Source organism: Anabrus simplex, chromosome 3, assembly GCF_040414725.1.
Source record: "Anabrus simplex isolate iqAnaSimp1 chromosome 3, ASM4041472v1, whole genome shotgun sequence".
Lineage (NCBI taxonomy): Eukaryota > Metazoa > Arthropoda > Insecta > Orthoptera > Tettigoniidae > Anabrus > Anabrus simplex.
In genome coordinates, this window is record NC_090267.1 from 66,678,344 (window position 1) to 66,693,189 (window position 14,846).

The window sequence follows — 14,846 nt, forward strand, 5'->3', positions numbered from 1 at the left end:
TTATGCCATTTGAATACGTATGCTACTAATGGCAAGGTAGGTCTTGCTTTCTATATTTTTAGGTTAACTGTCATTAGTTCACAGAATCGTCATAAAGATCTTCAAAGAGCCATTGTTCGTAAGTCGCCAGTCATTTCATAAGGATTATTCACAGACATGTTCCTTTTCTACGCACGGCGTAGTTTGCGCTTGAGAATGAATGGCTGTGGATATCTTAGTAATTGAGTAAGGCAGCAGGCAGTGAATAGTTTCACCCGGCAGAGGAGTGGCAAGAGGAGAAAACTGTGTCACGGCCAGGATGGTACCGGCACTGCAGATGCTGGATAAGAATATCTGATGTAACGCACTAAACAATAAGTGAGGGTTAGCCCAAAGAAAAGCCTCTGATCAAAGTCCGGGATTTCACAGTTCATTTTGGCGCCCTCTCCTAGAAGATTACTACTCCTAGTTGGTTATTGATGAATAAAACTAACATTTGTAAGGGATTTTTAATTTATTTTTTACAAGTTTTTTTGTGCTAGTTGCATTACGTCGCACCGACACAGATAGGTCTTATGGCTACGATCGGATAGCAAAGCGCTAGTAGTGCAAAGGAAGCGGCCGTGGCCTCAATTAAGGTACAGCCCCAGGATTTGCTTCGTTTGAAAATGGGGAAACCACGGAAAACTACAGTATATTCAGGGCTGCCTACAGTGGGGTTTGAACTCACTAGCCTCCGAATGCAAGATCACAGTTGCGCGCCCCTAACCGCACAGACAACTCGCTCGGTTTTGTAAGGTTAGATTATGAAGCGAATTGTTAAGAACATGAAACATTTTTAACATGCATGTGTTTTGGTAGAGTGGCGGGGTAGGGGGCGAGGGTTTTATCTGGAATTAGTGTTATCAATGTCCCGCCACCACTGTAACCATCGCAACCAGTGTTCGACATCTATGTATACTAGGTCAGTAGCGTCCTCTATACGTAACTATAAAACGCAAGCTTCGTGAGAACACCGATTGCTATTTTTAGGTAGCGATTTGAACATCGATCTAAAGTCTGCACTTGGTGAAGAGTTTCTCTCCTTCAAGCATGATACGTTCGCCATCGAAACGACCCAGTCATTTCCACTACGAGGAGTATTACGTGCACCGATGCTGTGTTCAGTCAACATTTAGCAATATCACCGTCCTTTTAATGTACATGTTTGTACATTAATTTGTAAATATATATTTTTGTTTCATTCCATCAGTATTGTATTTTTGCTCTTCACGCAAAATACTTAACCAAACCTCTACATTAATGTACTCCATTGGAGGCACCCGTGCATTTCTTCTGCTACGTGGAAAAGCTATAGTTGAGTTGGTGCTGCGGTAGAGTCGAGTGGTACGTGTGGAGTAGTTCTGGGTGTGGTGCAGTCAATTGAGTTGATTGTGCGAGTTATCGGCCTTGTCCGAAGTCGAGCCAAGTAATCGTGGATATGAACTCGATCTTTCGCCTTCTAAACCCAAAATCATATCCATGATTTTATGTTTTTCCGTATAGTGGAGAAAATGTACAAGTGCGAAGTGCGTTTTTTAAAAGTTTTCGGTATAATAACAAAAAGCCACTAGTCTACATAAAATCATGAATTGGAAGAAGACCTGAAGGTAAAGAACTGGACTGCACCACATCATTTCCCAGGCTCGTCGCGAACAGGATGAGTGTTGGTTAGTAGAGTTGGTGGAAGTGTTGTGTTTCCTCGTTAACGACCGGCACGATTTTGAAGCCTAACTGACCGGCTGCGTTTACATTCCTTGTCCGCGGAGTGTCAGGATTTCCGCAACTCGAGAGACAGCGTTGTCAACTCTTCGTTTTATCCATAGAGACTGAGCAGCAAGACTGGGCAGAACTCCGTGCAACTGAGCAACACTGGAGATCTGACAAGTGAGCCGGCTTCAGGGCCGGCACGCTTTGAAGTACCCCACGTGGACTGTCACCGACAAAGCAAGCAAGCTATGGGCCAAGAGCCATCTGCTATTGGTCACAAAAGAGGCAACTGTAGACAGTCATAAATCTGATTACTGTCGGGGGGGGGGGGGGGACTGCTTAAAGTTTGAGTCACCGTTCGTTAACGAGGAAAATGAAAGAACTACAGTTGAGTTGGTGCTATGGTAGAGTCGAGTGGTACGTGTAGAGTAGTTCAGGGTGTGGAGCAGCCAACTGAGTTGATCGGCCTTGTCCGGAGTCGAGCGAAGTAAACAGCAGGCGTATGTTGTGATAACCAACGGATGTAAGTTCGAACCTGGGTGTATCAAGCTGCTGTGTGAAGTGACTGGTACGTGCAAAGGGAAGTGAAACCTGTCAATCAGCACTACGAGGGATCGTCATTTCAAGTGAAGACTCCCAGCTTTAGAACCGCTCTGACCGAGCTCGATAGTGTCTGGCTCCATGGCTAAATGGTTAGCTCGCTGGCTTCTGATTCAAGGGGCCCCGGGTCGGAGAATTTAACCTTAATTGGTTATTTCCACTGGCTCGGGGTCTGGGTATGTGTATCGTCCTTAAGTAGAAAATTAAAGGAAAATAAGAAAAGAATGAAAAAATAAGAAACGACATCAGTAAGAAAAGAAAAGTAGCAAAAATATTTTTTTAAAGATGGCTGAAGTCGCTTAAGTGCGGCCAGTATCCAGTATTCGGGAGATAGTGGGTTAATACCCCACTGTCGGCAGCCCTGAAAATGGTTTTCCGTGGTTTCCCATTTTCACACCAAGCAGATGCTGGGGCTGTACCTTAATTAAGGCCACGGCTGCTCCCTTCCCACTCCTACCCCTTCCCTGTCCCATCGTCGCCATAAGATCTATCTGTGTCGGCGCGACATGCGACGTAAAGCAACTTGTAAAAAACAAAACCGCTGTGAGCGAAAGAGATTTTTTGTAAATAGCCATTAATTAGTAAAGTGTTGTCAGTGTGAAATATGATTGTGTATATACTGATTGGGTCATCCTCGGGTCCAATAAAACTGTCAGTATTTTATTTGTAACAGTATGTACAATATACAATCTCCGTGGCTCAGGCTGCTGCCTCTCGTCGCTGGGTTCCGTGATTCAAATCCCGGTCACTCCATGTGCGATTTGTGCTGGACAAAAGCGAAAGCGGGACAGGATTTTCTCCGGGTACACCGGTTTCCATTCTTATCATTCATTCCAGCGACACTATCCGATATCATTTCATCCGTCAGTCATTCATTAATCATGCCCCCAGAAGAGTGCGACAGGCGTCGGCAGCCAGCACAGTTCTCAGTTTTAATTTATCTATACAAGTAAGAATACTTTTCAGGAAGGGTTGGTGGATCCGTGGCAAGCATAAAGGATGGATCTCTCCTCACTGCTACTTGAGATATTCATCCCATTCCAGATCCGGTTGAAACTGGGAAAATCTGTGGATTTTAATATATGCAGTATAAAATTAGCTTAATCACTCTCCATCCAACTCGCCTGATAGCATAATTCACGGTTATTAAGATATTCGTTTATAACGACACAGTTTATCGTTATGGCGAAATTGTACTGTATAACAAAATGAAAAATAAAGTATTTCTGGCAGAAAGATTGGTCTAAATAAGGTAGGCTGAAAGACGAATCAGTTTTAGAAGACACGTTCAATTCAAAATACCGGTTGAGAAGCTCAGACAGTGCAGCACTGGTTTTCTCTGACCAAGTTGGCAAGTTCAATCCTGGCTCAATCCTATGGTATGATCATACTGGTGTTCGTAGACTTAGTGACTCGCAAAACGATTCCTTTAGGAAAAATTTAGACACTTCGGCGTCTCAGAAAACAGTGCCAAATGTTAGTGTGGCGTAAAACAAACACATATTGTAGTCATGTTGCAGTTGTACAGTGTGGTATACAAAAACTCCTTCGGGACAAACTTTCGACTCCTTAGCGTCTCAGAAAACCGTTAAGTAGTTGTGGAACGTACAACCAATAACATTATTATTATCATCAATTCCGGGTTAAGGAGGAAGTCTGACTGTGAGATCATTTTGTCGTCACGTTACAGGTGTATACTGCGGTATAACTGTTAGGAACCCCACCCAGCCGACCTCCTGCCATTCATCTCGTCAAGGAGCCTTCCACTTTCTAGACCACGGCCAGCCCTACCTCCTCTCACGTACTTCACTGGACTCTCTCTCCATCTCTTAACCACTACATCAAGTGGGATGCTGAGGCGCCGCTCACATTTGGAAATTGCATACTACGCGCGATTTCTCTCTTAGATCGTCCTATATTATTATTATTATTATTATTATTATTATTATTCGAATAACTCCTTTTAGGGTACGATAAGTCAACTCAACTTTGGTTACATTTCTTTGCATTGAACTTCCTTCGTTTCTAAACTTCCTTCATTTTCTGAGAATGTTGTTCCTTTTCCTCTTGAATCCATTTTCTTCCAGTTGTTAATTTCTTTCTCTCCTGAAATCCCTCCTATCGTGTTACTTCTCTGAAACGTGTTCTGTTTTCTATTGTATCTATTTTAATTCCAGCTTTTTTATATCCTTTTCAATTTTAACGAACCACGTTGGCTTGGATTTCTAACTGTTCAATAAGCTGAAGATTTGTTTAGTTAGTCTATTGTTATTCATTTTTCTGTGTCGGTGCGACGTAAAGCCAATAGAAAAAAAGTGATTACAACTTTAGAGTTTCTGATCTTCCTCATAACTATTATGTTCTATTATGTTCGTCCTATATACTTTATCGTAGGCCTTTTTAAGGTCTACAGAAGTGAATACAAATTTAGAATTTCTGCTCTTCCTCAGAGCTATTATGTTCTATTATGTTCGTCCTATATATTTTTAATGTTCTTTCCATAGTTGGAGTGCCTTCCGCACTTCAGTTCATTTATTTATTTATTTATTTATTTATTTATTTATTTATTTATTTATTTATTTATTTATTATTTTATTTATTTATTTATTTTCCCGGTACCTTGGGTGAGTGGTCAGCGTACTGTCTTTCGATTCAGAGGGTTCTAGATTCGATTCCTGACCGTGCCAAAGATTATTTTTGCTATTGGCTTTACGTGGCACCGACACAGATAGGTTTATGGCGACGATGGGACAGGAAAGGGCTAGGAGTGGTAAGGAATCGGCCGTAGCCTTAATTAAGGTACACACCGGGCGAGTTGGCCGTGCGCGTAGAGGCGCGCGGCTGTGAGCTTGCATCCGGGAGATAGTAGGTTCGAATCCCACTATCGGCAGCCCTGAAAATGGTTTTCCGTGGTTTCCCATTTTCACACCAGGCAAATGCTGGGGCTGTACCTTAATTAAGGCCACGGCCGCTTCCTTCCAACTCCTAGGCCTTCCCTATCCCATCGTCGCCATAAGACCTATCTGTGTCGGTGGAACGTAAAGCCCCTAGCAAAAAAAAATTAGTGCAACCCTAGCATTTGCCTGGTGAGAAAATGGGAAACCACGGAAAACCATCTTCAGGGTTGCCGACAGTGGGGTTCGAACCCACTATCTCCCGAATACTGGATACTGACCGCACTTAAACGACTGCAGCTATCGAGCTCGGTGCCAAAGATTTTAACATGCCCGCTACGGTTTATTCCTCTGACTCGGGGACTGGGTGTTAATGTTCATCATAATACATTTTTCTTCATCTACATACAACACACCACAGAAATCGCAATAGTGAATACATCCCTCTACATAGGACTAGCGTTGGGAGGGGAATCCGGCCGTAGAACAGGGTTAATTGTACATGTGATCTAGCAAGTGGCTGCACGGTTTGGATCACGTAGCTATCAGCTTGCATTTGGGATATAGTGGATTCGAACCCCGTTGTCAGCAGCCCTGGAAATGGTTTTCCGTGGTTTTCCAATTTCACACCAAGCTGTACCTTAATTAAGGCCACGGCTGCTCCCTTCCCACTCCTAGCTCTATCCCAATCTCGCTATAAGACCTATATGTGACGGTACGACTTAAAGCAAAATGTAAATAAAAGATTAAAAAGTTAAAAGGTTGCACATGTGCGCTACAATTTATTCACACGGCCTCGCCAGGGTGTGGGAAAAGGGGAAGAAGACTTTATTTATTTATTTATTTATTTATTTATTTATTTAGCCGGGCTGAGGTGGATCAGACAGTTGAGGTGCTGGCCTTCTGACCCTAACTTGGCAGGATCGATCCTGGCTCAGTTCGGTCTTTAATTAAGGTGTTAAAATAAGTCAGGCTTGTGACGGTAAATTTACTAGCACGTAAAAGAATTCTGCGGAACCTAAAGCCATTATTATTATTATTATTATTATTATTATTATTATTATTATTATTATTATTATGCATTTTTTAATTTATTTATTCATCACCAGAACGTACCCATCGTTGACAGGTCGCTTGTTACGATGTCACTGACTTATGTCTCGGTGGTTACAGGTTACAGGAACCTTACGTGTAAGAAATATCAGATTCAAATGACCTCTATAATCGCTACGAACGAATGCAGACAGCCATTATGGCGTGAATTCGAACTCTTCACACACACACGCATTGTGCTCCTCTGTTTTCAATAAAGCTCACGTGACGTTCAGATAAACATTATTCAAAACACGATTCGTACAAATGCTCTGTGAGATGAGCATGGGAATCTTCCACAACGTGCTATATGATTACCGCTGTTCACTTTCAACACACATTGACTTACTGAAGGCGCACGCTATAATGATCTGTTGGACGTGCATTGAATTCGAAACGCTGACATTTCATTTACCGCGGTACTCGCAATCACGACAAGTCCACGTGCACTGTGGCGGTGATATAACACGAGCCTCTTACTTGAAGGAGCAGGAGGACCGAGATAGTGATGGCAGGAAATAACGAAGTAATCAACTGAAGGGTTATCAATGGCTAGAAAATTAATGACTTCCAAGGCTCACAAACTTTGCATAGGCTGGATAGGACGAGAACATAAAATGGCCAAGGAAGGTAGACATCGAGGAAACTATGTCACACTCCTTTGGGAAGAGGATGGTTGCCCAGTTGTTCTTCCTCTTGAAAGAATAATTATTACCACAACCACCGCCACCACCACCCCCCCACCACCACTCATTTGGATGGAAGACGTATCGAGCGAGTTGGCCGTGCGATTAGGGGTGTGCGGTGGTGAGCTTGCATCCGGGAGATAGTGGGTTCGAACCCCACTGTCGGCAGCCCTGAAGATGGTTTTCCGTGGTTTCCCATTTTCACACCAGGCAAATGGTGGGGGCTGTAACTTAATTAAGGCCACGGCCGCTTCCTTCCCATTCCTAAGCCTTTCCTCTCTTGTCGTTGCCGTAAGACTACCTGTGTCGGTGCGACGTAAAGCAAAAAAAAAAAAAAGGCAATAATAAAACATAATGCGTGATATCGTTAAGTACGGGAAATAATCACTTATATAATGAGCAGTCGAGTGATCTCTGTCAACCAGGTACTGTACAGTGAAACCTCTTTAAGCTGGCCAGATGATATATAGTCGAATTTCGATATCTCGAAGTCCTTGACGAGAGCTGACAATGCTTCAAGCTATCGAAAATTCGAGATGTCGAAAAATATCCATAGCTACTACTTCATCTCCACAAACAAAAGTATCAACTGCACCGTTATTTACTTCCTAATGTTTGACACTAATACAACTATATATTTTTTTTTTTTACTTCTACAATTTTAATATTATTAGATATCGTGTTAACGTGTCAGTGTACCGAGCGAGTTACCCGTACGGTCACGTAGCTGTGAGCTTTCATTCAGGAGATAGTGGGTTCGAACCCGCTGTAGCCAGCCCTCAAGATGGTTTTCCGTGGTTTCCCATTTTTACACCAGGCAAACGCTGGGGCTGTACATTAATTGAAGCCACAGTTGATTCCTTTCCAGTCCTAGCCCTTTCCTATCCCGTCGCCATAAGGCCTGTGTCGATGCGAAGTAAAGCAGATTGATTATTATTATTATTATTATTATTATTATTATTATTATTATTATTATTATTATTCCCGGTCTAGAAAACCAAGAATAACGGCCGAGAGGATTCGTCGTGCTTACCACACGACACCTCGTAATCTGCAGGCCTTCGGGCTGAGCAGCGGTCGCTTGATAGGCCAAGGCCCTTCAAGGGCTGTAGTGCCACGGGGTTTGGTTTGGTTTGGTTTATTATTATTATTATTATTATTATTATTATTATTATTATTATTATTATTATTATTATTATTGTTATTAACTGGGAGCGCCACTGGAATTAATTTAGCCCATTTCTTCGGCCTATTCCCTTCCTATTGCCAACCCTATGTGGACGTGGAGAGATGTATTGACTAAAGCATCTTTCTGTACTGGTTTGTTGTGTGATGTATTTTAAATAAATTAAGATTTATATTAAGACGAACACAAACACCTAGTCCCTGAGCTAAAGGAATTTATCAGTGTTAAAATTTCCGACTCGGCCTAGAATCGAACCCTAGCCCTCTTAACCGAGGGCCACTATGCTGAAGGTTCAGCCAATGAACCGGACACTAGTTCCATTCAGTATTATTATTATTATTATTATTATTATTATTATTATTAGTAGTAGTAGTAGTAGTAGTAGTAGTAGTAGTAGTATTTCCGTTGTATGTTTATGAACTATGCATCTACTGTATGTAGAATTACTGCATAAAGAATAGTGGCCGGCTCCATGGCTAAATGGTTAGCATGCTGGCCTTTGGTCACAGGGGTCCCGGGTTCGATTCCCGGGAGGGTCGGGAATTTTAACCATAGTTGGTTAACTTCGCTGGCACGATGGCTGGGTGTATGTGTCGTCTTCGTCGTCATTTCATCCTCATCATGACGCGCAGGTCGCCTACGGACGTCAAATCAAAAGACCTGCATCTGGCAAGCCGAACTTGTCCTCGGACACTCCTGGCTCTAAAAGCCATACGCCATTTCATAAAGAATAGTTTACGTACATGGATTAAATTTTACGCTTACCTTCAGGAGTGACTTCAATTTCGCGCTCTCCACTGTAGTTTAGAAAGTGTTCTTCAAGGACTACGGTATGTGTGCGATTTATTAAATATTTAAAGGATATTTTTCAACAGTTCACAGACAATGCCAGTAATGGGATTCACATTCCTCTGCTCTACCACTTCTAGCTGCCTCCCACACTCATTCAGAATATTCTTCGTGTTTCTAGCTGAGCCAAACATAACTATGCACTATTGTTACGGTACATTTCGTCTGGTTTGCCATAAAAGATGTCTCGCTTACGGCTTCACAGTTAACACTTTGCGGTACTCTGTATTTGCATGCGGTGTGACCCAGTGAGCTGGTAATTGCTCCATAACTGTTCCTGTACTTCACTTTCAGTTGAAGCATGCAGTACAATGTGCCGGAAATAAGTACTTCATTCTCTTGTTAAGCTGTCAACCGAGAACGTCTCTTTCAGCAATGTCATGTTACACTATAATGTTTTCATTAGGGTTAAACGGGCAACACATTTGTTTCCGATTCTTTGTCCCCACGATAGAATTTTTTCTTGAATTTAACACGAGGAATATTCCAATTTTCTAGGCAGGATGTAAGGGTGTATTCTGCCCGAAGGCAGGTCCGAACCTCCGCAGAGGTGTGCCTGAGCCTGAGTTTACGTACGGTAGGGTGACCAGTTCCATTCCGCTCCTCCATTCCCAACCCTCCACCAACAGCGCGTGGCAACCCATCCAAATCTTGACCACGCCCAATTTTGCTTAACTTCGGAGATCTCACAGGATCCGGCAACGGCCGTTGGCAGGCAGGGTAGTAAATGTACGTAAATACAACAAAACGGATATTTATGTACCGTTCGTTTTCTGAATAAGAAGAAAATGCAAATTTTAAATTTCTGTCATGTCTGTCTCTCTGTCTCTCTATATGTACTGTACGTACGTATACCACCAGAAAACAACTGGATAGGATATAATGAAAATCGTTATTTAAAGTAAAGGGTATGACCACATTTTATTCATGCTGGGTGAAATAGTAGTTCAGGAGAAGGTCTAGAAATTAATTACAGAGGAAGTTGGCCACGCGTTGTGGGTCAAGTAGCTGTGGGCTTACATTCGGATGATGGAATGCCCACTGTGGACAGCCCTGAGGATGGCTTTCCATGGTTTCCCATTTTCTCACGAGGTAAATGCACGTGCTGTAATTTCATTAAGGCCACTGCCGCTTTCTTTCCAATCTTAGCCCTTTCCTGTCCTATCGTCGCCATACAACCTGTCTGTATAGCTGCGACGTAAAACGAATAGCAATATAGAAATTATTTCTTAAATATCTCTGTTATAATGTTTTTTTTGTGACGTGTAGCCTCCGGTGAAGCCTGGTGCAGGTCTGTTCGAGTTGACGCCTTGTAGGCGATCTGCGTGTCTGTGAGGATGAGCCCCTATCTATGATGAATTCTAATGCTGAAGACGGCACAGCATACCCAGCCCTCGAGCCATCGGCATTAACCTATAAAGTTTAAAATCCACGACCCGACCGGGAATCGAAACCGGGATTCCTCCGACCAAAGGCCAGCACGCTAACCATTTAGCCATGGAGCCGGACGTTATAATAATAATAATAATAATAATAATAATAATAATAATAATAATAATAATAATAATAATAATAATAATAATATAATAATAATAATAATAAAGTCAATCTCTCGAAATGCCGGACCCGCGGTGTAGGGGTAGCGTGCCTGCTTCTTACCCATAGGCCCGGGGTTCGATTCCCAGCCAGGTCAGGGATTTTCACCTGCATCTGAGGGCTCGTTCGAGGTCCACTCAGCCTACGCGATTACAATTGAGGAGCTATCTGATGGTGAGATAGCGGCTCCGGTGTAGAAATCCAAGAATAACGGCCAGAGGATCCGTCGTGCTGACCACAGCACACCTTGTAATCTGCAGGCCTTCGGACTGAGCAGCGGTCGCTTGGTAGGCCATGGCCCTTCGGGGCAGTTGCGCCATGGGGTTTGGTTTGGATCTCCCGAAATGCAAAAATTCGACGTTATCAAACTGTAATTAGCCCTGAAGCATTATATGCAGCAGAATGATTAACACTTCGAACACAGAGCCTCCTTGAAAAACTGCCAATTAAGAAAAGAAGGAATACCCGAAAAACTTTGGTCCCAGCCTAAAATATGGTGTTTTCAGACTTCGGAGCAACTAAGAAATATACAGTGGCGTGCGGTGAACACATTCCTTACCCAAATGCAATTATTTAAAAATGCAGTCCAAGCCCACCTCTCACTCTAAAGTCACTCGACAACCAAGTGGAAATATAATAAACAGATAATATAACGAAATAAGTAAGTAAAGATATTAAAGAACTTCCTTATTATAGCTCACTTGAATAATCATATTTTCAACAACATATTCGCACATATTTGGAAATTAGTACTCACGGCAGTGACGGTACCATCACAATTTAAGCTACAGCAGATTTTAAAAAATGTACTAGAGTTTCACTCACTGACGCTTCGTAGTTGTAGTCATGGTTTTCACATAAATATACGGGGACTAACTTTTTTTTTAACTTAAGGAACCTAACCTAAACTGAAAGAGCAATATTTAGTAGGTATTTTACCGTCGTCCGCCTCTGTGGTGTAGTGGTTAGCGTGATTAGCTGCCATCCCCGGAGGTCCGGGTTCGATTCCCGGCTCTGCCACGAAAATTTGAAAAGTGGTACGAGGGCTGGAACGGGGTCCATTCAGCCTCGGGAGGTCAACTGAGTAGAGGTGGGTTCGATTCCCACCTCAGCCATCCTCGAAGTGGTTTTCCGTGGTTTCCCACTTCTCCTCCAGGCGAATGCCGGGATGGTACCTAAGTTAGGGCCACGGCCGCTTCCTTCCCTCTTCCTTGTCTATCCCTTCCAATCTTCCCATCCCTCCACAAGGCCCCTGTTCAGCATAGCAGGTGAGGCCGCCTGGGCAAGGTACTGATCATTCTCCCCAGTTGTAACCCCCGACCAAGAGTCTGAAGCTCCAGAACACTGCCCGTGAGGCGGTAGAGGTGGGATCCCTCGCTGAGTCCGAGGGAAAAGCCGAACCTGGAGGTTAAACAGATGATGATGATGATGATGATTTTACCGTCGCCGAAGTTTTACATATTCCCTGGCATACAGCAACGACAAACGAGAGGCAATATTCCTCACGACGTATGTCACTGTTATATTCGCGAAGATTGCCACAGAAATCGCGAAAAATTCACTTATAATCCAAGAGGAATGCTACAGAAATTCACAAGATAGCATCATTACAGGCAAACCCTCTCGTACAGAGCAACCAAATACAAAATCATATTTACTTCCCTTGGTTTCGTGTTCATACTGGACAGCCTAAATATTTTTCCGCGTGTATCGACAATCATACGCTACACGTGCCATCAATGGTAAGGTAAGGGCTATTCTGCCCGAAGGCAGGTCCGAACCTTCGCAGAGGTTGTTCCTGAGCCGGAGTTTACGTGCGGTAGTGTGGCCTTTCCGCTCCTCCATTCCCTTACCCCCACCAACAGCGCGTGGCAACCCATCCAACTCCTGACCACGCCCAATGTTTCTTAACTTCGGATATCTCACGGGATCCGATGTTTCAACACGGCTACGGCCGTTGGCTTGCCGTCAATGAATAGTTACCAAAAACTTCATACATGCCAAGATCCAAAAATAAAATGAATGCTAATATTACATTTGATATCAGAAAATGGCTAATTCTATTAGCAAGACTGTCTGCAAGCGGCTATACTGTTTTATCTTGTAGCCTCTGGTGTGTGGCGACGAACACTTCGAGTGTTCACTAATTACAATCAACATGTACCCAAGCTAGCTGCTCTGCCGCCGAAAGACGCAGTGAATCTCGAGCGAAGCCAACAGCTATAAACCCGCCATCCCAAGAGGACACCAAGCGATTTGAATTTCGCTGGGGTAGGTCTCTTTTTCGCCGGCAAAGAAACCAGCTCGCTGGAGAGAACTGGACTGAAGTAAAGCGAGCGGGTTATTGAGACAGCTGTATATACTTGTCTGTTTGCAGTTTTTTAACTTGATAAAGTTTTTTTTTTTGCTATTGGCTTTACGTCGCACCGACACAGATAGGTCTTATGGCGACGATGGGACAGGAAAGGGCTAGGAGTGGGAAGGAAGCGGCCATGCCCTTAATTAAGGTACAGCCCCAGCATTTTCCTGGTGTGTAAATGGGAAACCACGGAAAACCATCTTCAGGGCTGCCGACAGTGGGGTTCGAACCCACTATCTCCCCAATACTGGATAATGGCCGCACTTTAGCGACTGCAGCTATCGAGCTCGGTAACTTGATAAAGAAACGTTTTAAGGAATAAGAAAATGTAAATACAATGTTCTTTACCCCAGCAGCGCTAGGGTAGCTGGGTTTCAGTGCACGCCACTGGAAATATACACCCACACCGACAAGATATCAAGCGTAATCCGGAAAAGAAGGATAGCTTTTTACGCACACCATTTCAGATTGACAGTTGAAAGAATCTGTAAACGTTTGTTATCCTACCTCAGAAGTCTCAAAACGATACATCCTTGGTTGGTGGAGATCGATAAGGACCCTTTAAAGTACGGAATCTCAGAAACAGACATTCAACTCCGAGCCCACTCAAACACAAACTTACACAGGTCCACCAAGAAGTTACAACTCGACTGAAGCATGTCCATTTTGATGTATGGAAGAAAATAATAATAATAATAATAATATTAATAATAATAATAATAATAATAATAATAATGTTATTTGCTTACGTCCCACTAACTACTCTTACGGTTTTTGGGAACGCTGAGGTGCCGGAATTTGGTCCCGCAGGAGTTCTTTTACGTGCCAGTAAATCTACCGACACGAGGCTGACGTATTTGAGCACCTTCAAATACCACCGGACGGAGCCAGGATCGAACCTGCCAAGTTGGGGTCAGAAGGCCAGCGCTTCAACCGTCTGAGGCACTCAGCCCGGCATGGAAGAAAGCACGCTCCGAAAGGATGAAAACCTGGTGGGCCCGCAAGACGACAAACAGTTGAGATCTCGCGGTCCTTAGTGGCCCTAACGATGAATAAATAATAATAATAATAATAATAATAATAATAATAATAATAATAATAGGAATAATAACAATGGCGTATGGCCTCCGGAGAGGCCTGGTGCAGGTCTTTCGACCTGACACCTACCTGCGTGTCTGTGAAGATGGAGCCCTACTTATTTATTGGAATTCAGATGACGGCAATATTACGTAGGTATTCAAAATACGATTGTGTTTGAGCAAGGAAGCGCCTTTTACTGGAGTTTACTGGAGTTGCGAGTCCTTTGTAACCGACTCCTAGTCTCACACAGAGACAGTTTATGATTGAGGAAGACCGTTGTATGTTGCACAAGGACCTATGGTAGGAAGTCTGAGAACTGATTTCCTTACAAACGACCTCGAGGTCATAAATCAGAGAGACAAGGTTGAACGCCTCCCACTTGTAGAGATTACAGTTATCGTTAATCAGCTGATCACTTTACGTTATCTCACCGTAAGGCAGCTGACAAATGACACGAACAAAAGGACATATTTAACATTCCCTCACGGCCTGCATGGACTCTTTTATTGCCACAACTGAAGAGTAAACACTAACATAAATTACCCTTATTTTGTCGAATATGTAAGAACGAGCTGGACTACGACAAGGAAGTGTGCTGTTAGCACTATTATTCATAATGCTTATTGACGAAATTATGAAGAAGACAAAGGTAAAATATCGGGACTGGGAGCAGAAGGTTTCCATATGATATTGCAGTATGGACAACAGAGAGGAAGCAGCTACAAGGGCAATTGGACATGTTGAGGGAGAGTATTGAAACTGAATGAAAATCAGCG

At 43.2% G+C, this 14,846-nt stretch overlaps 1 protein-coding gene across 1 annotated transcript in view; it reads right to left on the bottom strand.

Moving 5' to 3' along the window:
* LOC136865971 (glutaredoxin domain-containing cysteine-rich protein CG31559) overlaps nt 1-14,846 on the bottom strand; it is a 493,946-nt gene that overhangs the window by 294,691 nt on the left and 184,409 nt on the right. The window lies entirely within an intron of this gene.